Source organism: Nothobranchius furzeri, chromosome 11 (genome assembly GCF_043380555.1).
Source record: "Nothobranchius furzeri strain GRZ-AD chromosome 11, NfurGRZ-RIMD1, whole genome shotgun sequence".
NCBI classification, from domain to species: domain Eukaryota; kingdom Metazoa; phylum Chordata; class Actinopteri; order Cyprinodontiformes; family Nothobranchiidae; genus Nothobranchius; species Nothobranchius furzeri.
The window spans coordinates 22,591,340-22,614,913 of NC_091751.1; the positions used below are offsets into that span (position 1 = coordinate 22,591,340).

The 23,574-nt window shown below is 46.2% G+C and overlaps 1 long non-coding RNA gene across 1 annotated transcript in view; it reads right to left on the bottom strand.

The window, feature by feature from the left end:
* Positions 1–22,213: 22,213 nt before the first annotated feature.
* The window catches only part of LOC139073254 (uncharacterized), a 39,292-nt gene continuing 37,931 nt past the window's right edge, over positions 22,214–23,574 (bottom strand). Inside the window, exon 2 of the long non-coding RNA XR_011521946.1 lies at positions 22,214–23,486. This is a non-coding gene — a long non-coding RNA (uncharacterized lncRNA). The remainder of the gene's footprint in view (positions 23,487–23,574) is intronic.

Genomic DNA, 23,574 nt, shown 5'->3' on the forward strand with positions numbered 1-23,574 from the left:
CAAATGCTGATCCATCGGTGCATCCCCAATGACACCTAGTGGTTATTTACTGGTACCGCCTTAACATTGACACTCCCAATGGATAAGATGAGGACAATTTATTAGCATTTAATACAGCTGTGTAATGACGTTTAATTAATATCAAAAAATTGTCTGATAGAATGTTTTACATACAAACTACCAATTTGTAACCAAAGACTAGGCTACGTAAAATGTGAATGAACTTTTATAAGTAACTTTGGTAAGTTTCAGATTTCAATTCATTAAATAACATTGATGGAGGGGGGGCCCATAAAATGCAGCCTGCCTAGTGTAGTCCATTTATTTAATCCGGCTCTGCAGACAGAGACTCCCACTCAAGCCTCTCCCTCCCGTAGACCTGCACAAGAATCTATACTCCAAGACCACCCAGTACCAACCCCAACTCCGACACCAGACATTACTTTGAGGACTTTGCCGTCGGACAGAGAGGAGACTTTTTACAACATCACCCAGACGTGTACGCTGTCTTCATGAGTATTGTGCCATTCCAGACATATAACAGCTGGGTAAAGAAATGCAACTGGGCAGGCACAAACGGGAAAATGGCCCTTCCTGAGAATGTGAAAGAGCGGGTACATTCCTTAGTTTCCCAGTGCTTCCCTAACCTGAGTGTGGACCAGTGGCACAAGGTTTGCTCTCGCATAAATGAGCGGCTGAGATGTCCACGTAAAGTTGATCCTGAAACACCTCGTCATGGTTTCTTGCAACATGGAATGTGATTAGCGTTTAATTGATAGGCTTTTTTTTCCTCAAATAAAGTATTGGAAAAACATTTGGTTGTATGTCATTGAAATGTCTATTACTGTACTGGAGCCAAATGTCAGCCATGTGTGCCTTCTATCCATCTGTGCATTCACTTATTATTAATTATAGAATTATATACAATCTGGGCATAGAAAGTATTTCTAGGATTTATAGCTTGTTGGCAGCAGGTGTTACACATTACTGGGAAGCTTCAATAGCTATAAATACTGGTTTCCAACTTTTGTTAGCATCTGGGGTTGCTATATAGCTACTGTACCCCTGATGTTAAAGGTATAGCAATCGATCTTTTACTTCCGGGTGGATCACGCCAAACATTGTTCCGCATAACTGTCAATCATTCTGGCGAAGCCTTTGCGTAAGTCCGTCGTACGTGCTCGCCCCTGGGTCATTTTTCTCCTTGCGCATGCGCACTTTTATCTCAACGGGTTCTTATGAAAATGGCTGAGAGTCGCAAGAGAAAAGGTGTCTTCGAAGTCTACGAGAAGAAGAGAAAGGCCTCTGAAGTGAGAAATAAGACCGGAGTGTTTTTGGGAGACTGTTTTCAACGTTGGCGTTCGCTGAGAGACGGTTGGGCTGTCCACAGACGCTGCGGTTGCCTGTTTTCTGCTCGTCAGGTAAGCTAAAGTTCGGCATGCTATTTGGAGGAATGCATTTGAGATTACTGCTAGAAGAACTGTATGAAAATAAAACCTGTTTTATATTTGTGTGCACACATCAGCCTCTGAAATATTCTACTGGCCAAACAAAGCGCGTTCTCTGCTGACGTGATTCCAACATGGCAGCGCCCGGTCTGCATGTGAAAAAATAAACAAATGACGAGAGAGCTGTAAACAGAGGAAATGCTTCTACTTGTTTTATTGTTGATAAGTCGCTGCAATCGTCATTTCAAGTTTCGGAAAGTATGTGTACGGTGGCTGCAAAGACGGAGCAGTCTAGGATTTTATTCCTATCTACCCAAACAGATGTGCTTTACTGACACAGAGTCCTTACGACGGTTCCGCCATCTTCATCCTGAATCCTTCGAGAGTGTAGTGTCAGCTGATCGATCCGCAAAGCACCGTTTAGTTTATTTATTTATTTTTTTACATGCGGACAGGGGGCTACTGTACCCCTGATGTTAAAGGTATAGCAATCGATCTTTTACATCCGGGTGGATCACATCAACCATTGGTCCACATAACTGTAATTAATCTGAACACATCTTTGAGCGGAGACATGCATCATGTACCAGGATAATGCCAGTCTTGTTTCTTCTTTCTTCTTCTTGTTGTTCCTTCTTGTTTGTTCTTGTTCCTTTTTCTTATTGTTCCTTCTTGTTTCTTCTTCTTCTTGTTTCTTCTTGTTTCTTCTTTCTTCAACAAGAAGAAGGAAGAAGAAGAAACAAGTAGGAACAAGAAGAAGAAACAAGAAACAAGAAGAAGAAAGAAGAAAAAAGAAGTTACAAGAAGGAACAAGAAGACGGAACAAGAAGAAGAAGGAACAATGAGGAACAAGAAGAAGAAGGAACAAGAAGAAAGAATAAACAAGAAGAAACAACAAGAAGAAGAAAGAAGAAACAAGAAGGAACAAAAAGGAACAAGGTTATAGGTTATATTGTCCTTGGGTAGGTCAGGTTTTTCACTCAAATTTTAATTCGAAAGCTAGAGGAGTGGCCATTCTCATCAATAAGAATGTTCAATTCTCTTCGACCAATGTTATCGCTGATGGGAATGGTAGATACATCATTGTTGCTGGCACCCTAATGCAGAAAAAGGTTTTGTTGGTAAACGTATTTGCCCCGAATTTTGATGATGCTTAATTCGCTAATAGATTGCTGAGTAACATCCCCTTTCTGAATACACATTTGCTTATTTTTGGTGGTGATCTGAATTGTGTTTTTGTTCCAAGCTTGGATCATTCTGGTCCTCGTAATTGGACTCCATCCATGAAACAGAATGATCTTGTTGATCCATGGAGACTTCGCAATTCTACAATCAAAAAATTTTCGTTTTTCTCCCAGGTCCACCAATCTTATTCCAGAATTGATTATTTTTTCATCGACAGAACTCTCAATTCATGTGTTAATAATTCCGACTATTCTGGTATTGTAATATCTGATCACTCTCCTCTGCTATTGGATGTTCAACTCTCTACCTATAAACGTAGTCCTCCTCTTTGGAGATTTAATTCTCTCCTTCTGGCGGATAAAGAATGTTGTGAATTTATTTCAAGCTCTATTGAGGAGTTCTTGTTCTTCAATCGGGATGATTCTGTTTCATATTCTCTGCTGTGGGAGACTCTTAAATGCTATTTGAGAGGTCAAATTATTTCATATTCTGTCCGTGCTAATAAAAAGCTTAATGCCAGGCTTAAAGAACTTACGGCTGCAATTAGTAACTTTGATCAAAGTTATGTACTGAACCCTTCTCCAGAATTACTGAAGCAGCGCCTTGATTTGCAAGCAGAATTTGATCTTATGTCAACCAAAGAGGCTGAGCACTTATTACTACGCAGTCGTGGCTCATATTATGAATACGGTGACAAGGCTAATCGCTTGTTGGCACATCAGTTACGACGTCAGGCCTCCTCGCGTGTGATACCCAGTATTAAAAACTCTTACGACAATATTACTACAGATCCCTTGGAAATTAATTCTACCTTTAAAACATTTACTCTTTGTTGTACAAGTCAGAATTTCCCACGGATAAAGCTAAAATGAATGAATTTCTTCAGTCTCTTTCAAACCCTGTTATTGGTACTGATATGGCCGGGCAATTGGACTCCCCATTATCTGCTGAAGAAGTATTAAAAGCTATTAAAGCTATGCAGTCTAATAAAGCCCCAGGCCCGGATGGGTTTTGTATTGAATTTTATAAAACATTTATTGGTAAACTGGCACCATTGCTTTTGTCTGTGTTTAACGAGTCCTTGGAATCAGGTTCATTACCACCTACTTTCACACAGGCCACCATAGCGCTCCTTCTCAAAAATGACAAGGACCCAACTTCCTGTGGTTCCTACAGGCCATTATCTCTGCTTAATGCCGATGCAAAGGTATTGGCTAAAGTAATTGCGTCTCGCCTTGAGGATGTGCTTCCTCAAATTATATCTGAAGAGCAGAACGGCTTTATAAAGGGACGGCAATTGTTTTTTAATACCCGTACACTCTTTAACGTTATTTACTCAAAGCATCTATCTCAACTTCCTGAACTTGTGATTTCTTTAGATGCTGAAAAGGCTTTCAATAGGGTGGAGTGGGAATACTTGTTTGCAGTTTTGGAGAAATTTGGTTTTGGTGATAAATTCACTTGCTGGATTCAGCTTCTTTATTCATCCCCTAAAGCCAGTGTTCATACTAATGATGTTTACTCTGATTATTTAGCGCTGGGTCGTGGTTGTCGTCAAGATTGCCCTTTGTCATCTTTACTCTTTGCCATTGCCATCGAGCCGCTGTCCATTACATTAAGATCTTCTTCTGTATTCAAGGGAATCATCCGTAATTACGCATAAAGTATCATTGTATGCTGATGACTTGTTATTATATATGATTGACTCTGCTCGCTCCATCCCTGCTGTTTTAAGTACTCTGGAGAACTTCAGCTCGTTTTCAGGTTATAAATTAAATTTAGGGAAAGGTGGGTGTTTTCCTACCCTTTCGTCTCAGTCCCTCTGGGTTTAAGTACTTAGGGATTAACGTGACTCGCTCTCTATCTGGCCTTAAATCAGCAAATTTATCTCCTCTTATATCTAGGATCACATCTGATATTCAAAGATGGGGTAATCTCCCCCTTTCTTTAATCGGTAAGATTAATGTTGTTAAAATGAACATCTTACCAAAATTTTTATTTTTATTTCAGTCAATTCCCTTATTTTTGCCGAAACATTTCTTTGTTTCACTGGACAAGATTATTGGTCATTTCATTTGGGGAGGGAAGCCGCCTAGGGTTTCTAAAACTTTGCTGCAGCAATGCAGATTTAGTGGAGGACTTGCATTACCTAATTTTCTAGCTTACTACTGGGCCGCTCACATCCATAAACTTTGCTACTGGCTAAAATCTTCTGGTTCCTCGTGGCGTAAATTGGAGCTATCATCATGTAAGGGCTCTTCTTTACCAGCTTTGCTCTATTCCTCTTTACCCGTAAAACCCTCTCTGTATACTGAGAATCCGGTGGTTCTTAACACACTCAAAATCTGGTTTCAGTTTAGACGACACTTTCATTTTGTAATGCCATCCTCCTCGGGTCCTCTAACCGACAATCATTTGTTTCCTCCTTCACTTTTGGACTCGACATTCTCAGTGTGGTGTGACAAGGGTATAGAACAGTTTAAACATGTATATGTGGATGGTGTGTTCGATAGTTTTCCCAATTTGTCTTCTCGTTATAATCTCCCTATTACCCATTTGTTTCGCTATTTTCAAATTCGAAATTTTGATGCCAAGTGTTTCCCAAATTTCCCCTCTTTACCTCCAGAACAGCGGTTGGAAACTACGTTATCTTTTATTCCTCATCACAGAGGAACCATTTCGAAACTGTATGATGTTATTCTGTCTTTTAGCAACCACTCTAAGGTTAAGCTTAGGGGTATATGGGAAGGAGAACTAGGAATTGGAATACATGAGGAGTCTTGGGAACAGGCTATAGCAAGGGTACGATCTTCCACCTCCTGCGCTCGTCTTGGACTTACTCAACTTAAGGTTATTCATAGGCTTTATTTCTCTAAGTCTAGACTTTCTGAATTGTATCCAGAAGTGGAAAATAAATGTGATAAATGCCAGGGTTCTCCTTGTCACCTTCGCCACATGTTTTTTTTTTGTGTGTCCTGAGCTACAAAGTTTTTGGACAGGGTATTTTGCTATTATGTCAACTGTTCTTGGGGTAACTCTTCATCCTTGTCCTCCGATTGCGGTATTCGGGATTCCTGACCGCTCACTTATACTGGACTCCACACAAAAGGATATTATTGCCTTCACATCCCTATTAGCGAGACGTCTAACATTGTTGCATTGGAAGTCTGCTAAGTGTCCTACTGTTTCCCAGTGGCTTAAAGATGTAATGTTTTTTTTTAAACTTGAAAAAATCAAATATAAGTTGAGAGGTTGCACGGCCAAATTTTTTCACAAGTGGCAACCCTTTATCTCTTATTTTACTAGTCTAGAGGTATTACCTGTTTAAATGTACTTCTGTTATTGTTATATTCCGATAATATGTTTGATGGTCATGTTTATCTGTGTGGGACGGGGGGTGGGGGGGGGTCTTTGTTTTGGTATGTTTTTGTGTTTAGTTGTCTTGTTTTTTTGTTTATTTTGTTATTTACCTAGAAAAATGAAGAAAGGTTAATTGTATTTTGGTAATTGCAAGTACTGTTGTTTTCTTCTTTCAATAAAATTGTTAAAAAAAAGGTAGTTTGATCCTGTTCACCTTTGCCAGAGTCCAGCTCCGAGCCTCCGTAGGCCAGCAGCCTCCATAGCTGAGTGGCTGCTGTAGTAAAGGGAGACCAGATTACCCACAAATTGAAACACTGTCCCACGTTGCTGACAGTTTTCCGTTTCATGTTTAAATCTTAAATTAAACTGTTTGTGAAGAGAAAGCAATGGCTGTTAATCCAGCAAGGACGTGGGATTTTATGCAGGAGCGCGCGCCGCGCATGAACCACACCAAAAGAAGGAAAGACAGAGCGTGCAGAGGTAAGACTGTCATGACCCTGCCATGCCCTGACCTGCATGCACCATCATTCATCTCATCAGCCTTCATTCATCACACCTAGTCCCCTCATCAAGTGCTGTAAGCAGACTCCAGGGGCAGCATGTTGATATGTGACGTTACTATTGTCTAACATCATTTTTTGAAAAATAACCAACACGGTGTGACCAACACAGAAGGAAGACACTGAGAGAAAAGCAGTGTTGTGACCACAGGTAAACATCTGTTGAATGTCAGCAAAAACAAGCCCTGAAGTCCTATGAATCCATGATAACAGACGTGCACGTTACTCAAACTTTGTTGTGGCCTTATATGATGTTTGGAAGTGTTCTTTTTGTTTTTTAAGGGATAGTGAAAATGATGTTGAAAAAATCAAAAAGTTAATTATTGTGCATTTAATGGAGGTGTAAGAAACCCTAGTCCTGGAGAGCTGCTACCCAGCATGTTTAGAGGCTACACAGCATTAACAAACCTGATGATAATCAGCAGGTGATTAACGCCTCTGTAGAGCCTCATGAGCTGCTGAACAAGTGAATCAAATGTGTTGAAGCAAGGAAACCTCTAAAATGTGCTAGAGGCTCTCCAGGACCAGGGTTCCCTACCCCTGCTTTTATGTGTGAGTGACTGGATGAATGACTTTAGAGCAGCGGTTCACAACTTTTTTCCCACAAGCACCCTCTTGTTTGTGTCCAACATGAGCCAAGCACCTTACAACCACAATCCCTACGCACACACACACACATCAAAAGTGAATGATTCTACATTTTATACATCCATAAGGGGTTGTAACTCTAATACACAGTGTTAATTGTACAAATGTTTGTGTCCTGAGCAATTTATAAATTTAATTTTTTAAAAATATCATCTTTAGAGCCTCACAACTTCATCACAGGCACAAGTGTGTGGACCCCCTGCAATCTTGTGGAGAACCCATTAGGGTGCCAGGTACCCAGGGTTGGGAAACACTGCTATATACGGTTTAATGAAAATAGAAGCCATTCACTGTTTGCCGCTCTAATCATTTATTTGGTAGTACCTATGTAAAAAAAGATCCATTCCATCAATATGTGACATGAGAAGATCTAAACACGTGCACTGATAATACCAATGACGTAAATTTTAACTGATCATTTGTAGTAAAGATTAACAGTTATGGCATGAAATTGATCACAAATATTGTAATGAAGTGCTCTGTAACAAAGGTTATGTGGATGCATTTCTTTGTCCTTGTTAGATTCAACGTGGAAGTTGTTCAACATGGTTTCACACGCTCTGCCTTGGAATGACTGCCTTCCAGATGCCAAGCAAAAAGACACCTTGGTGTTGTGACGGTGCAAACAGCAGCATGTAAACAACATGTAGGTGTTTGGTTGGAAGTGTAAACATGGAGTTGTACTGGACAAGACAGCACAACTTCAAATTTATGAGCCGAGGACTTGGTTGTCCTTTGTTTACATAAGAATGATGATGATGCACATTAAGGAAAGCAGTGCAAATGTTTCTTTCATATGCAAAGTACTTGTATTTCGGAATGGATAATTTATTATTTACAATTAGTTTCATTGTTCTCTATGTCACTTTTTTACTCATATCTGTCAAGTACTTGTATGTGTGTGAGAGAGGCCTATATGCGGATCTTTGTTTTTTAAGTCTTAACACTGAGGTGTACTCTACACCACAGCATGACTTAAATGTTGTGAGACTATTACTTTACTCTGTCTACATCATCTGTTTACATAAGCATGATGATGGACATACTGAATGTCCCACAAACTAGGTACAGGTCTAGAGGTGATCGGGCTTTCTCGGTCTTGGCTCCTTCTCTCTGGAATGAGCTTCCACTTGATATTAAACTGTCACCTTCGCTGCGCTCCTCCTTGAACCGTCACCTTATCGTGGTGGAGGAGTTTGAGTGCCCTAATGATCCTAGGAGCTATGTTGGCTGGGGCACTTAGTGCCCCTGGTAGGGTCTCCCATGACAAATTGGTCTTAGGTGAAGGGTGAGACAAAGAACGGTTCGAAGGATCTTTCATGGCGGTTAAAACGAAGAGTCGGAGTACCCGGCCCGGAGGGTTACCGGGGTCCCACCCTGGAGCCAGGCCTGGGGTTGGGGCCCGTGAGCGAGCGCCTGGTGGCCGGGCTTTGACCCATGGGGCCCGGCCGGGCCCAGCCCAAACCGGATACATGGGCTCGTCCAACTGTGGACCCACCACCCGCAGGAGGAACATGAAGGGTCCAGTGCAATGCGAATCGGGTGGCAGACCAAGGCGGGAGCCTTGGCGGTCCAATCCCCGGACAAGAAAACTAGTTTTTGGGACATGGAACGTCACCTCGCTGGCGGGGAAGGAGCCGGAGCTTGTGGCAGAGGTTGAGCGCTACCAGCTAGATATAGTCGGACTCACCTCGACACATTGCATTGGCTCTGGAACCCGAGACCTGGAGAGGGGTTGGACACTCTACTTTGCTGGAGTTGCTCCGGGTGAGAGGCGGAGGGCTGGGGTTGGCTTTTTGTTAGCCCCGAGACTCTCTGCCTGTGTGTTGGGGTTTACCCCGGGGGACAAGAGGGTAGCTTCCTTGCGCCTTTGGGTCTGGGAACGGGTCCTGACTGTTGTTTGTGCTTATGGGCCAAATATCAGTTCAGAGTACCCACCCTTTTTGGAGTCCCTGGGACGAGTGCTAGATAGTGCTCCATCAGGGGACTCCATTGTCCTGCTGGGGGACTTCAATGCTCACGTGGGCAATGACAGCTTGACCTGGAGGGGTGTGATTGGGAGGAACGGCCCACCTAATCTGAACTCGAGCGGTGTTTTGTTATTGGACTTCTGTGCAAGCCGCAGTTTGGCCATAACGAACACCATGTTCGAACATAAGGATGCCCACCGGTACACTTGGTACCAGGGCAGCCTAGGTCACAGGTCGATGATAGATTTTGTAGTCGTATCATCTGACCTGCGGCCGTATGTTTTGGACACCCGAGTGAAGAGAGGGGCGGAGCTGTCAACTGATCACCACCTGGTGGTGAGTTGGATCAGATGGCAAGGGAACATGCCGCGTAGACCTGGCAGACCCTAACGCACAGTGAGGGTCTGCTGGGAACGCCTGGCAGAAGAACCTGTCAAGACGGTCTTCAACTCCCACCTCCGGCAGAGCTTTGACCACGTCCCGAGAGCAGTGGGGGACATTGAGTCCGAGTGGGCCTTGTTCCACTCTGCGATTGTCGAGGCGGCTGTTGCTAGCTGTGGTCGTAAGGTGGCCGGTGCCAGTCGTGGTGGCAACCCCCGTACCCGCTGGTGGACACCAGAGGTTCGGGGAGCCGTCAGGCTGAAGAAGGAGGCCTACAGGGCGTGGCTGGTCTGTGGGTTTCCGGAGGCAGCAGACAGGTACCGGATAGCCAAGCGGGGTGCAGCAGTGGCAGTTGCCGAGGCAAAATCTCGGGCGTGGGAGGAGTTTGGTGAGGCCATGGAGAAAGACTATCGATCGGCTCCAAAGAGGTTCTGGCAAACTGTCCGGTGCCTCAGGAGAGGAAGGCAGCAACTCGCTCACACTGTTTACAGTGGGGATGGGGAGCTGCTGACGTCAACTGAGGCTATAGTCGGACGGTGGAAGGAATACTTTGAGGAGCTCCTCAATCCCACCAATGCGCATTCCGAGGAGGAACCAGAGCTGGGAGGCCTGGGGATGGACTGTCCGATCTCGGGGGCAGAAGTTGCTGAGGTAGTCAAACAACTACACAGCGGCGGAGCCCCGGGGGCGGATGAGGTTCGTCCTGGGTATCTCAAGGCTATGGATGTTGTAGGGCTGTCATGGTTGACACGTCTCTACAACATTGCGTGGTCATCGGGGGCAGTTCCTAGGGAGTGGCAGACCGGGGTGGTGGTCCACATCTTTAAGAAGGGTGACCTGAGGGTGTGTTCCAACTATAGGGGGATCACACTCCTCAGCCTCCCTGGAAAGGTCTACGCCAAGGTACTGGAGAGGAGGGTCCGATCGATAGTTGAATCTCAGATAGAGGAGGAGCAATGTGGTTTTCGTCCTGGCCGTGGAACTGTGGACCAGCTCTATACCCTTGCAAGGGTGATGGAGGGGGCATGGGAGTTTGCCCAACCAATCCACATGTGCTTTGTGGATTTGGAGAAGGCTTATGACCGTGTCCCCAGGGGCACCCTGTGGGGGACGCTCCAGGAGTATGGGGTGGGTGGCTTTCTGTTAAGGGCCATTCAGTCCCTTTACCAGAGGAGCGTGAGTTTGTTAGCCGGTAGTAAGTCGGACCTGTTCCCAGTGAGGGTTGGACTCCGCCAGGGCTGCCCTTTGTCACCGGTTCTGTTCATCACTTTTATGGACAGAATTTCTAGACGCAGCCGTGGTGTGGAGTGTGTCGAGTTTGGTGGCAGGAGAATCTCGTCTCTGCTTTTTGCGGATGATGTGGTCCTCCTAGCTTCATCCAGCTCTGACCTTCAGCTCTTGCTGGGTAGGTTCACGGCCGAATGTGAAGCGGCTGGGATGAGGATCAGCACCTCCAAATCTGAGACCATGGTTCTCGACCGGAAAAGGGTGGCTTGCCACCTCCGGGTCGGGGGAGAGGTCCTACCTCAAGTGGAGGAGTTTAAGTATCTCGGGGTCTTGTTCACGAGTGAGGGTAGGAGGGATCGGGAGATCGACAGGCGGATTGGTTCTGCGTCTGCAGTGATGCGGACGCTGAGCCGATCTGTCGTGGGGAAGAGGGAGCTGAGCCAGAAAGCCAGGCTCTCGATTTACCGGTCGATCTACGTCCCAATCCTCACCTATGGTCATGAGCTTTGGGTAATGACCGAAAGAACGAGATCGCGGATACAAGCGGCCGAAATGAGTTTCCTCCGTAGGGTGGTCGGGCTCAGCCTTAGAGATAGGGTGAGGAGCTCGGACATTCGGGAGGGACTCGGAGTAGAACCGCTGCTCCTCCGGATCGAAAGGAGCCAGTTGAGGTGGTTTGGGCATCTGGTCAGGATGCCTCCTGGACGCCTCCCCGGGGAGGTGTTTCGGGCATGTCCTGCCGGCAGAAGGCCCCCGGGTCGACCCAGGACACGTTGGAGAGGTTACATCTCCAATCTGGTCCGGGAACGCCTTGGGGTCCTGCCGGAGGAGCTGGTGGACAAGGCCGGGGAGAGGACGGCCTGGAGCTCCCTAATTGGGATGCTGCCCCCGCGACCCGGACCCGGATAAGCGGAGGAAGACGAAGACGAAGACCTTCGCTGCGTGTTTTTAAAGAGCAAGTCAACCCCTACCAGAGTCTAACTCCACTTCCACTTCATGTTTGAAAAATGCAACAAATGCTGTTGCCTGGCAGACCGAGAAGGCGGAGCCGCTAACAAATACACACACACACAGGCTCACGACAGCATTGTGACATCATAATGTACCAGTTTACATCACAGCATACCTCTTAGCCAATAGCGGTGGCAGATTTAAATTAAAATACAGTGCAGAGTTTTTACCTGACGACGGCACAACACTGCCAGTTTTAGGCAGAATATTTAAATTTTAACTAAGATGCACTGAAGTGCCAAATTATTGACTACAGGTGTCTGCAGCACGATTAGTGTCATGAACTCCTCCTCTTAACCTCCTCTGCGGGCCTGGCTGGCACTGCACTCCAGCTCCCAGCATCCCTGTCACCGACGCTTCCCAGTGACGTCATCCCGCTGAACCTATTTAAGGACCTGTCACAGCTGAGCCGGCACTCAGTCATCATCTCACGATAGACGCCAACCTATTGTAAACGACTAAACCTAATCTGCCAACTCTAAAGACCATCCGGGAAGAGAACTTCCCACACTGTAAACAGTCACGACCAAATACCAGTCTCTCCGCGCCTGGGTCTCCAAGCCACACTCCAGCTCAGCCGATCGTACCTGACAGGATGACTGAGTCTCGAGTAGACCCAGCGGAGATCGCACAGCTGCGAGCAGACGTGGCACAGCTGCTCAGCCGTGTAGAACGCCAGGAGGCGGAAAACGCCCAACTTCGAATAGAGAACAACCAGCTTCGTGCTGTTACGGATCGCCAAGCATCCAAATTAGATTCTGACACCGAACTGGTCGTCCAACTCTCCTCGGCACTCCAACGTCAGGAATCTGCCACTCCTAACACTGTGGAGCCGTTTCTAAGTCTCCCCGACAAATGGGATGGGATTAAAGGATCCCCAGAGGGCATGTTGGCCGTCCTGTCAATGACTTTCGAGTGTCAGCCGGCATGCTACCCGACTTCCTGCTCTCGCGTTGCCCTGTTAACCTCCCTGCTGACGGGGCGAGCCGGTGAATGGGCGGCTGCCCTGTACAACCAGAAGTCTCCCGTGTGCAACGATTATGAAACCTTCGTGAAGGAACTGAAGAAGGCATTTGTGCATCCCAGCAGCAAGGTCGCAGACGAGACACGCCTGCTCCAGCTTCGGCAGGGCTCTCAGACCGTGGCCAAGTATACGTCACGCTTCCGAACCACCGCTGCCCGTCTGACCTGGGGTGATGCCGCGGTGAAGGCTGTGTACTTGGAGGGATTGTCACCTCGCATCCGGGAGGGCATGATCGGACACGAGGCCCCGACCTCCCTGGACCAGGCTGTGGACCTGGCTCTCCAGCTGGATCGCTGCCTTCTCACCAGACCAGGAGCGAGGGCGGTTCCCATACAACCCAGAATGTTCCCCCGCCGTCAGGAGAACCAACCCACGGAGGAACCCATGCAACTGGGTCATTTGCCCCCCGAGGAACGGGCGCGACGTTTTCGGGAGGGACGATGCGCCTATTGAGGGGATCTGGGCCATCCCCGGGCAACATGCCCCATACGCCCGGGAAACGGTTCCTCCGGGTCGGTGTAGGAGCGGTCAAACCCGGAGCCTCCATTCATGCAGCTCCTCATCACACCACCCTCCCAGTCTCCTTCCAGCTGAGCCAAGGACCGGTCCACCTGGTGGCTCTCCTCGACACCGGAGCTGCAGAAAGCTTTATCGACCAGGGGTTGGTCAACCGGCTCAAGATTCCACTCACTCTCCTCGATCACCCCGTTCCCGTCACTTCAGTGGACGGTCGCCCTCTCATGCCATATCCTATCACGCACCGAACCCAGAACCTCCGGATGACCATCGGAGAACACGTAGAGACCCTTCATTTCTTGGTCATTCACGCCCCCACGACTCCTCTCATTCTGGGTCATTCCTGGTTCCGCCTCCACGACCCTCACATCTCCTGGTCCACCTGTCAAGTCATGGCGTGGGGTGTTAACTGTCGCCTTCATCATCCGTCTCCAGGATCACAGCCTAGGGAGACACCACCCAAGGATGTGGATTTAACACTCCTTCCACCCCAATACCACGATTTGGCTCGGGTCTTTGCAAAGGAGCCTACCACCAAGCTGCCTCCTCATCGCCCCTACGATCTGGAGATCAGGCTTCAGCCCGGAACCACCCCGCCTCGGGGTCGGCTGTTCTCGCTCTCCCCGGCAGAGACCCAGGCGATGGACGCTTATATTAACGAGGCTCTCCGGAAGGGGTTTATCAGACATTCCACGTCTCCTGGGGCGGCAGGGTTCTTCTTTGTGAAGAAGAAGGAGGGTGACCTCCGGCCCTGTATAGACTATCGTGGGTTGAATAAAATCACCATCAGGGACCACCATCCTCTCCCTTTAATGAGCACGACTTTGGACGCCACCGCCCAAGCCACACTGTTTACCAAGCTGGACCTCCGCAGTGCATACAACCTCATCCGCATAAAGGAGGGAGAGGAGTGGAAAACCGCTTTTATTACACCCACTGGACATTATGAGTACATTATGAGTACGTGCGTGAATACACCGCTGCATGCGACACTTGCGCCCGGTCTAAGTCCTCCACCCAACCTGGAGCCGGGGAATGGCAACCGCTCCCTGTGCCCAAAAGGCCGTGGTCGCACATAGGTGTGGACTTTGTCACGGGGCTCCCCGCTGCCGACCACCTGGACACCATCCTCACCATCACCGACTGCTTTTCAAAAGCTGTGCACTTAGTGGCTATGGCAGGGCTCCCCACGGCTAAGAAAACAGCGGAGCTCCTCCTCGATCATGTGGTGAGGCTCCACGGATTTCCCCAGGACGTGGTCTGACAGAGGACCCCAGTTCATCTCACGTTTCTGGAAGGCTTTCTGTCGGTTGGTGGGCGCTTCCGCCAGTCTGTCGTCAGGCTATCATCCCCAGACTAATGGTCAGACGGAGAGAGCAAACCAGCAGCTCGGGCGTTACTTACGCTGCTTCGCCTCGTCTCAACCGTCCACCTGGCCTCGTTACCTCCTGTGGGCGGAGCTCTCACACAACCTCCAGACGTCCTCCGCCACGGGTCTATCACCCTTCGAGACCTGCTACGGATACCAGCCCCCTCTTTTCAACCATCAGGTGCCGGAGGTGGAGGTTCCGGCGGCTCAGGATATGGTCCGCCGCTGCCGTCTCGCTTGGATCAGGGCTCGCGCCGCCATCACCCGAGCTAATACGGAGTACTCCCGACAACATCGTCGCCGCCACCGGCCCGGCCCTGTGTTCCAGCCAGGTGACCGGGTTTGGCTCTCTACCGCTAACCTCCGGTTGCCGGCTGGTTCCAGGAAGCTGTCGCCCCGCTTTTTGGGACCCTTCCAAGTCCGAGATGTCCTTGGTCCGGTCGCTTACCGGCTGCGCCTCCCTTCCACTCTTAAGGTGCACCCGGTATTCCTCGTCTCACAGCTCAAGCCGGTGGTGTCGTCTCCCCTCCATCCGCCTCCGGCCCGGGTGCCGACGCCCCGAGATGTCGATGGGGACCCCGTTTACACCGTCCGCAAAATTCTGGACGCCCGCGGCCGGGGCCGTGGATGGCAGTATTTGGTGGACTGGCAGGGTTACGGTCCGGAGGAGCGTAGCTGGGAGCCTGCCCGCTCGTTTCTGGATCCTTCCCTGTTGGCTGATTTCTGGTCTCGTCGCCCTGGGCCTTCTGGAGCCGTCCCTCGCGGGGGGGGGGTCCTGTCATGAACTCCTCCTCTTAACCTCCTCTGCGGGCCTGGCTGGCACTGCACTCCAGCTCCCAGCATCCCTGTCACCGACGCTTCCCGGTGACGTCATCCCGCTGAGCCTATTTAAGGACCTGTCACAGCTGAGCCAGCACTCAGTCATCATCTCACGATAGACGCCAACCTATTCTAAACGACTAAACCTAATCTGCCAACTCTAAAGACCATCCGGGAAGAGAACTTCCCACACTGAAAACAGTCATGACCAAATACCAGTCTCTCCACGCCTGGGTCTCCAAGCCACACTCCAGCTCAGCCGATCGTACCTGACAATTAGACACTCATTTATTTAGTTTATCAGCAAAAAAAAGTTTATTTGGGGGTGACTTGCTCTTTAAGAGTCGTTCGAAAACTCATTTTTATCGTTTAGCTTTTATGTGACTTGTATGCTTTTATGCTCCCTGTTTACATTTTGTATGGTGCTTTTATGTCTGTATGTTGTTTTTATCTTTTTTATTGCTATCTGTGTTTTTACTGTATTTCATGTTCAGCGCCTTGGGCTCCTGCAGAGGCAGTGGAAGGTGCTGTACCAATAAAGATTGATTGATGATGCACATTATAGAAAACAGTTTTCACTTTTGATTCATAAGCAACGTATTACTATTTTGGTAGAGTTGATTTTGTATTTTAAATCTTTTTCATTGTTCGGTCAAGTGTGTGTGTGTGTGTGTGTGTGTGTGTGTGTGTGTGTGTGTGTGTGTGTGTGTGTGTGTGTGTGTGGTACATTTTAGTGTATGGTGCCTTTTCAGTTGACATATTTGATTTGTGATTTGTTTTTGGAGAAGCAGAGATAAGCAAAGGTGAGCAGGTGCATTTTTTTGATAAAATTATTTAACCTCGTAAAAACGTTCATATGCAAACGACCAAGTGTTAATGATCCACAAATAACAACTTTGACTGTTAAATTTTGAAAGTATTGATAAAGAGTACTAGGAAATTGGTTATCAGCAGGGGCCATTTGTGTGTCACTACAGTTTACAGTAAAATAAATGAAAAATCAGAGATGTATTTTTTTCACAAACGTACTTGTTGGAGTACGTAGAGCCGGTTACTGTTGACCAGCAGGCATGATTTAGTGACGACAACTTTTACAGTGTAGGAGCTACAGACATTTCAATGATTTAAAAATTCAACAAAAATCAGACAAGTATGTTTTCTAAAAAGTAAATGCTGTATATGCACAGTTAGAGATTATTTTTTAAATATTCTGCAGAAAAACTACAGAGGTCCAGGCCTCGATGTCCTCAATGGTAGATACGGCCATGGTGGTGTCTAATAGTGGGTAAATGTTTTATTTTTACTCACGCAGCTCTACACAGATTTCCATGGGATCAGAAATCAAAACCTGCAACACTCCTTTTCTTGACTGGACCTGTAGTCACCTCAACATCTGATGCTGTACAGAAGGAGGAGGACAGAAACTTCAGCAGCGAGCTCTGAAGAAGACTGCAGTAGTAGTTGAATGTGTTAAAGAAGAATGGTGGTGAAGATGACCTCCATCCTACAAAACCCCTCCTACCCACTGCGTTCCACTGTGGAGACCATGGACAGCTCCTTCAGAGGCAGACTGAGACATCCCAGATGTGAAACAGAACGCTACCGTAGGTCTTTCATCCCCTCTGCAGTAAGAGTGTAGAACTCCTCAGTTTAAGCTGTACTGGCATGATCCTGGTACACAATAACACCAATGCAGTATTCAGTATGTGTTCAGTATTTGTGCAATACCAGATTTACGTGGTATGTCTGTGTCCCTTACAGCATGCTGCATAGTTCTGGAACCCAAGTTTTTTTTTTATTTGTAGTTTTTAGTGGTCGAAGGTTACAATAATAGCTTACTGCCTATTTGTTATTATTTCTCTTCAAATGATTCTGGTGAGTGCTGGTGCTGCTGTAACAAGTGAGTTTCCCCACCGTGGGATCAATAAAGTCTGTTCTATTCTATTCTATTCTATTCTATTCTATTCTATTCTATCAATCGCTTTCTGCTATGATTAATAATGTATCTTCCTTCAGTGCATGTAACAACTCTGGGGTGGTTTTTGATTTAAAAAGAATTCATAAACAAGTTGACTCATGAGTCAAGTAGTTTTCATACCTCCAGATTTTTGAAGAGAAATCATAACAAATAGGCAGTAAGCTATTATTGTAACCTTCGACCACTAAAAACTACAAATAAAAATAAAAAACTTGGGTTCTAGAACTATGCAGCATGCTGTAAGGGACACAGACATACCACGTAAATCTGGTATTGCACAAATATTGAACACATACTGTCACGAACAGAACTCGGAAGACCCGTGAAGACGCCAAACACAATGAGAGTAAAATAAAAAGTCTTCATTAGGATGCAGAGTTACCGGAGTTGGGCGAGGCTGGAGACCGAGTCGGAGCGGAGGCGAGGGTCAAAACCAGATCGGACATGCAGATACGGGGAACAGGCGAGAGGCAAGGCTGAGGACAGGCGAAGGTCGTGGAGGCAGGCAGAGTACAAGGCAGGGGTCAGGAGCAAAAACGAGGTCCGGAGGCAGAGGTCAGGCAGGGTGGATGGCTGGAGAATTTACTGGCACAAAGGTTTCAATAATCTGGCCGGGAACTGGTGGCTGACTGGTGAATATACAGCAGGGGAAGCAGGTGTGAGTGCTGAGCTGAGGAGTCAGGAGCAGGTGGAGTGGATGAAGCTGATTACAGGAACAGGTGAGATGAATGGAGTTGATTGTGATGCTGACTGAGGTTGCTAGGGAAAACAGGGCTTGGCTGGAGCTTGGTGAGGGGACCAGGTGAGCTGAATGAAGAGGCAGAGGAGGGTGAAGGATGGGAGTCATGACACATACTGAATACTGCATTGGTGTTATTGTGTACCAGGATCATGCCAGTACAGCTTAAACTGAGGAGTTCTACACTCTTACTGCAGAGGGGATGAAAGACCTACGGTAGCGTTCTGTTTCACATCTGGGATGTCTCAGTCTGCCTCTGAAGGAGCTGTCCATGGTCTCCACAGTAGAACGCAGTGGGTAGGAGGGGTTTTGTAGGATGGAGGTCATCTTCACCACCATTCTTCTTTAACACATTCAACTACTACTGCAGTCTTCTTCAGAGCTTGCTGCTGAAGTTTCTGTCCTCCTCCTTCTGTACAGCATCAGATGTTGAGGTGACTACAGGTCCAGTCAAGAACAGGACCTGTAGGGTACAGGGTCCTAACAGCCCGTACCCTCTGGGGGGTACTTCAGGAGGATGGGGTACCAGGCCCTCTGATACGGGCTGTAAGGACCCGGTACGACTGGTGTCAGAGCTCGGTCTGCATTGCCGGCAGTTAGTCGAGCTCATTTCTGGTGAGAGTCGGCTGCCCTGATGCAACAGGGTTTGTACTGTATTGTATAATAAATAGTTTTCTATTTGACATGTTTGATTAGAAACTATAAATGTTTACTAAATATATTTGTATATGTCATAACCTGCCTTCATTTTATTTCTTAAGAGTAAAATCCCTCTACTGTGGATTTAGTTCTGTGTTATAATCCAACCCCTCCTCTTTAATCCGGGCTTGGGACCGGCAGAAGTGACCCAAAAGGGAAACCCTGGCAGAGTTAGTTGGGTTTTTTTTTTTTTTTTTTTAATTTTATTTTTATTTATTTATTCATTGGTTTGGTGCTGGATGAGAAGCTCGTCCATTTGCCCTTTTCTGTCAGCTGTTATCTTTTTAAGGCGTAACAGATTTAGGTGTTACACCTCTGAGCCAGAATCTTCTCCAGAACAGAGTGAATGCTGCCCAGAAACAAGCTGTTTCCTCTCTTACTAAAATGCACTCTGTCTGGGAGAAAAAGAGCGTTGTTGAAGAACCTGACCTCAGGATGCTCGATGACCAGGCCCCCAAAGCTCCTAACGGCCCTCCTCAGTGAAGAATTAACCTGTTTTCTGTTGTTGTTAATTCTTCCTGGTTGCCCGTATCCCCACGACTGCCGTTCGTTGATGGCGGAAAAGGCTATTCTCATTTCCGGAAAGTCCTTATGGAGGTGGGACAAATCCTTTTGGATCTGAGAAGCCAGTTCCACCGGGGAAACGTGACCCAGATCGTTTCCTCCAGCGTGGACGACCAGAATATCTGGAGGACCGTGTGTGCGAGCCTCGGAGTAAAACCTGGGAAGGACACCACCCCAGCCCATGCCTCCTTTACCAAACCATTGGACCTTAGCTCTGAGTCCAAAGTTTGGCCCAAACTGCTGCTGAGCCGCCTTTTCACCCCGTCTGATGTAACTGGATCCAATCATCCAGATTACTGGAGTTCCAGGCTGCTCAGACTTGATGGTAGATGCAGTTTTTGGGGGTTCTGAGACACTTTTGGGTCCTGAGTCCGTCCCTTTCCTACAACCTTTGAGGCGGATCATAGTGGGACGTTTCTGCTGAGGTGTCTCTCTTCTGTAGTACTGGGAACGAATATCCTGAGTACTGACAGAAGGCTGGTACTGGTTTGTCTCTCTTCTGTAGTACTGGGAACGAATATCCTGAGTACTGACAGAAGGCTGGTACTGGTTTGTCTCTCTTCGGTAGTACTGGGAACGAATATCCTGAGTACTGACAGAAGGCTGGTACTGGTTTGTCTCACTTCTGTAGTACTGGGAACGAATATCCTGAGTACTGACAGAAGGCTGGTACTGGTTTGTCTCTCTTCGGTAGTACTGGGAACGAATATCCTGAGTACTGACAGAAGGCTGGTACTGGTTTGTCTCTCTTCGGTAGTACTGGGAATGAATATCCTGACTACAAGCAGGTTTTTGGAGCTTTTCACCAGATTCCTGCTGATCTGTGCCCTGAGTCCCACAGTTAGTAGGCAATGAGGCTTTTGGGTGGACCTCACTGACCTGAACCTCTGTGTTGAGAGAAGAGTCAATTATTTCGTCATAATTGACCTTAACTCCTCGTTCTACGATTTCAAACCAAGAAAGACTTTGTGTGGTCTCCATCTTTAAGACGTGTGAAATATTGACGGGTTTGAAGAGAAAACTGTGACAAAATTCTCAACTATCTGTCCCAAACAGTCAGAAAACTGAGGAGAAACAGTATGTATCGAATGGAGTCACGGGTGTTTGTGAGCTAGAGACTTGTCTCTGAGATCTGACGAATGCTGTTCTTTGGTCTCTGTGAAAACCAAGAGTGATGTCACCAACTGCTGTCCTTTGATCTATGAACTCACCAAGTGAAGAAGAGCACTACCTTAATCCTTTTATGTACGTGTCTGTGCGTGCGCGTGCACGCGTATACGCACACGCGTCCAGATTCTAAATTGTATTTTAATCATTTTATTAGAAGCTAAATGTTGCTGCTAATGTTTTTACTCTACAATCGGTGCAACACAAATAAAAGCTAACACTGAGTTAGCATGTTTGATTTTCTAAAACGACGACATTCGGCCAGAGTTCACGCAAGAAAAGCTAACTAATATAGTGTGATGATGAGAAAATAACCTGACACGGAACTAAATGGCAACATTAATATTAAATGGTTGTTTTATGCTCGTAAATACTGAAAGTTTTACAGGGGAAAAAAAACGACTTACCGGTCTTATTTGAAGCAAGTTTGAAAGCAATAACAGTGGCGTCGCAAAAAAACAAAATTGGCGTCGCTTGATGATGACGTAGATTTAAAACAGACTTTATTGACAAATAGATACAAACAAAATATTGTGCGCATGTTTTTCATGGACTGAAATTATTTTATGTGAATGTGGGACCAGAGTTAGCAGCAAATATCTGACAAAGAAAAGGAGATGAGTGAAACATTTATTTATTTATTTAATAATTTATTTATTGTATTTTTTACTTTTTTTATTTTTTTAAGATAATGAATGAAACATTAATAAAAACATCTCCCTGACCGTATCTTCCTCAGATGAGCTGGACGTTAAATAAATTGTTGATCATTGTAACCACAGCCTCCACTGACTGTGATGGTATTGTTGGTTTAAAGGATTATTGGTGGTATTCTAAAACCATTAACTTACATATATAATTTATCCTTTCAAACTGGTTTCCTCTGAAAGGCAATAGCCAAAAGGTTTAAGCAGGGTAATAAACATCTACAACTAAGGCCAGTGTCACTCCTTCCACAATGTTCAAAAATCCTGGAAAACTGTTTAAATGTAGGCTAGAAAACGTGTTAACTATATATATGAAACACTAAACCAAAGTCAGTACGGATTTATGGAAATGAGGGACTTGTGATATGAAACAAGACACCAATCAACTAAAATGCATTGTTGTAAACACCTGCAAAAGGCTCCCGAGCCTTTAATGGTCTCTTAGTCTAAGTTGCATTAATTTTGACTCTGGAAAATAAAATGTGCTCTAATGTTATTTTGTTTCTCTGACAGACTATATGTGTCATTTCATAAAATGTAATGCCCCCATCCCCACTACACACACACACACACACACACACACACACACACACACACACACACACACACACACACACACACACACACACACACACACACACACACACACACACACACACACACACACACACACACACACACACACAGCAATGTATTAATGAGAAAAAGATAGTAAAACAAAAAAAGACTTTTATATTTCCTGTGAATCACACGGGAATAATGCGAGAACCCAACCTGAGGTCAAAGGTGAGGTTTTGCTCAGAGGAAACAAACCTGAGACCTAACAAAAGAAGCCACAGACTCAGAATCACTGAACACTTTAATACATTTGAACGCTGAACCTTTGAGTTTATAATGACCTGAAACCCAACTTTCAGTCCCTGAAAGCAGAGAAAAGCTCCCGAAAAGTCTCGCCTCACATCGAGCAGAGAGCCATTTGTCCCTTTGGTTATGAACATCTAAACTATAAAATCTACAGCAGTACAACATGGACGATGGTGGAGGTCACATTCTTTACTGTCCCTGTGCTATTTACAGTTATAAGCTAAATATGATTTATTAATAGAAATAAGAATAAACGTGTGTGGTTGGCACCAGTCTGATCCACTGAACAGGAAATGATGCAACATTTGATCTATTCAAGCTGATTTAGTCCTTATTAACACACAAAAGCAAAACACGTGTTTTCTAATAGAATTCAATTAACACAATTTAATTAAGTGTTTTGGACTTTATTATTAGGATTTTTTTTATTTCTTAAGTTTCCAGTTCGTTAGTGGTGCAGCAGAATGTTTCAGTCTGATCATCAGATTTTCTGCTAAAAGCCTAGATTTGTGTTCAAGTTTGTTTTTATTGTCTAAGAATATACATGACGCCATAAAAATGATGCTAATCACTTAGCTTTTTTACTTGAGCCTGCTGAACACACATCTAGCTGTTCTGGGCTAACTTGGCACACAGCAGGAGCAGAATGAGCTTTTTCCTCAGATAGATGCAAACATACTAATGTGCATCTTCCTGTAAAGTCCAGTAGAGGGCAGTGTGGGGCAGTAAATAAACCCAGGTGATGTTCTGCAGCCTTACTGGGGTAGAGGTCACTGCGTGTTTCCATGAAACATTCATGTGTTCAGTTTTACCGCTGACTTTATCCTCTCAGCTTTCTGATTCTGTGACCTGTTTTATCGCGACCTCGTGATCCAGAACACAAACCAGGAATTCATGGATGTTTTCTCCATAAAACTGGAGTTTTCTCCTCAAGAATGACAAAGAAAAGGTGGATTACAGATGTCGTCTTGTTTCTTTTAAAAGTAAAACACTCATCTTCACAGGTGGAGGCACTGACAGCCTGGTCCTCCAACATCCGCCTCATCTCAACAGGAAAGAGGGAGTCGTGTCGTCCATGTCCATCCGTCCAGTTCAAGAACCATAAACCCACGTTCTCCAAGTCAAACCTGCAGCTCCTCCATCACCTCCATCACTATTGTCCTGGGTCCAGTCAGGATCAGGTCACTGACGGTCCGGTAGTCGTGGCAGAGGACGTTCAGTCCATTCACGGACACAACATACTGACACACCTGGAGACACGAGGACAGACAGGAGAGACGATGGAAACCTGACTGCTTTCATGTTTATTACATATTAGTCATTTCATGTGTTTTACAC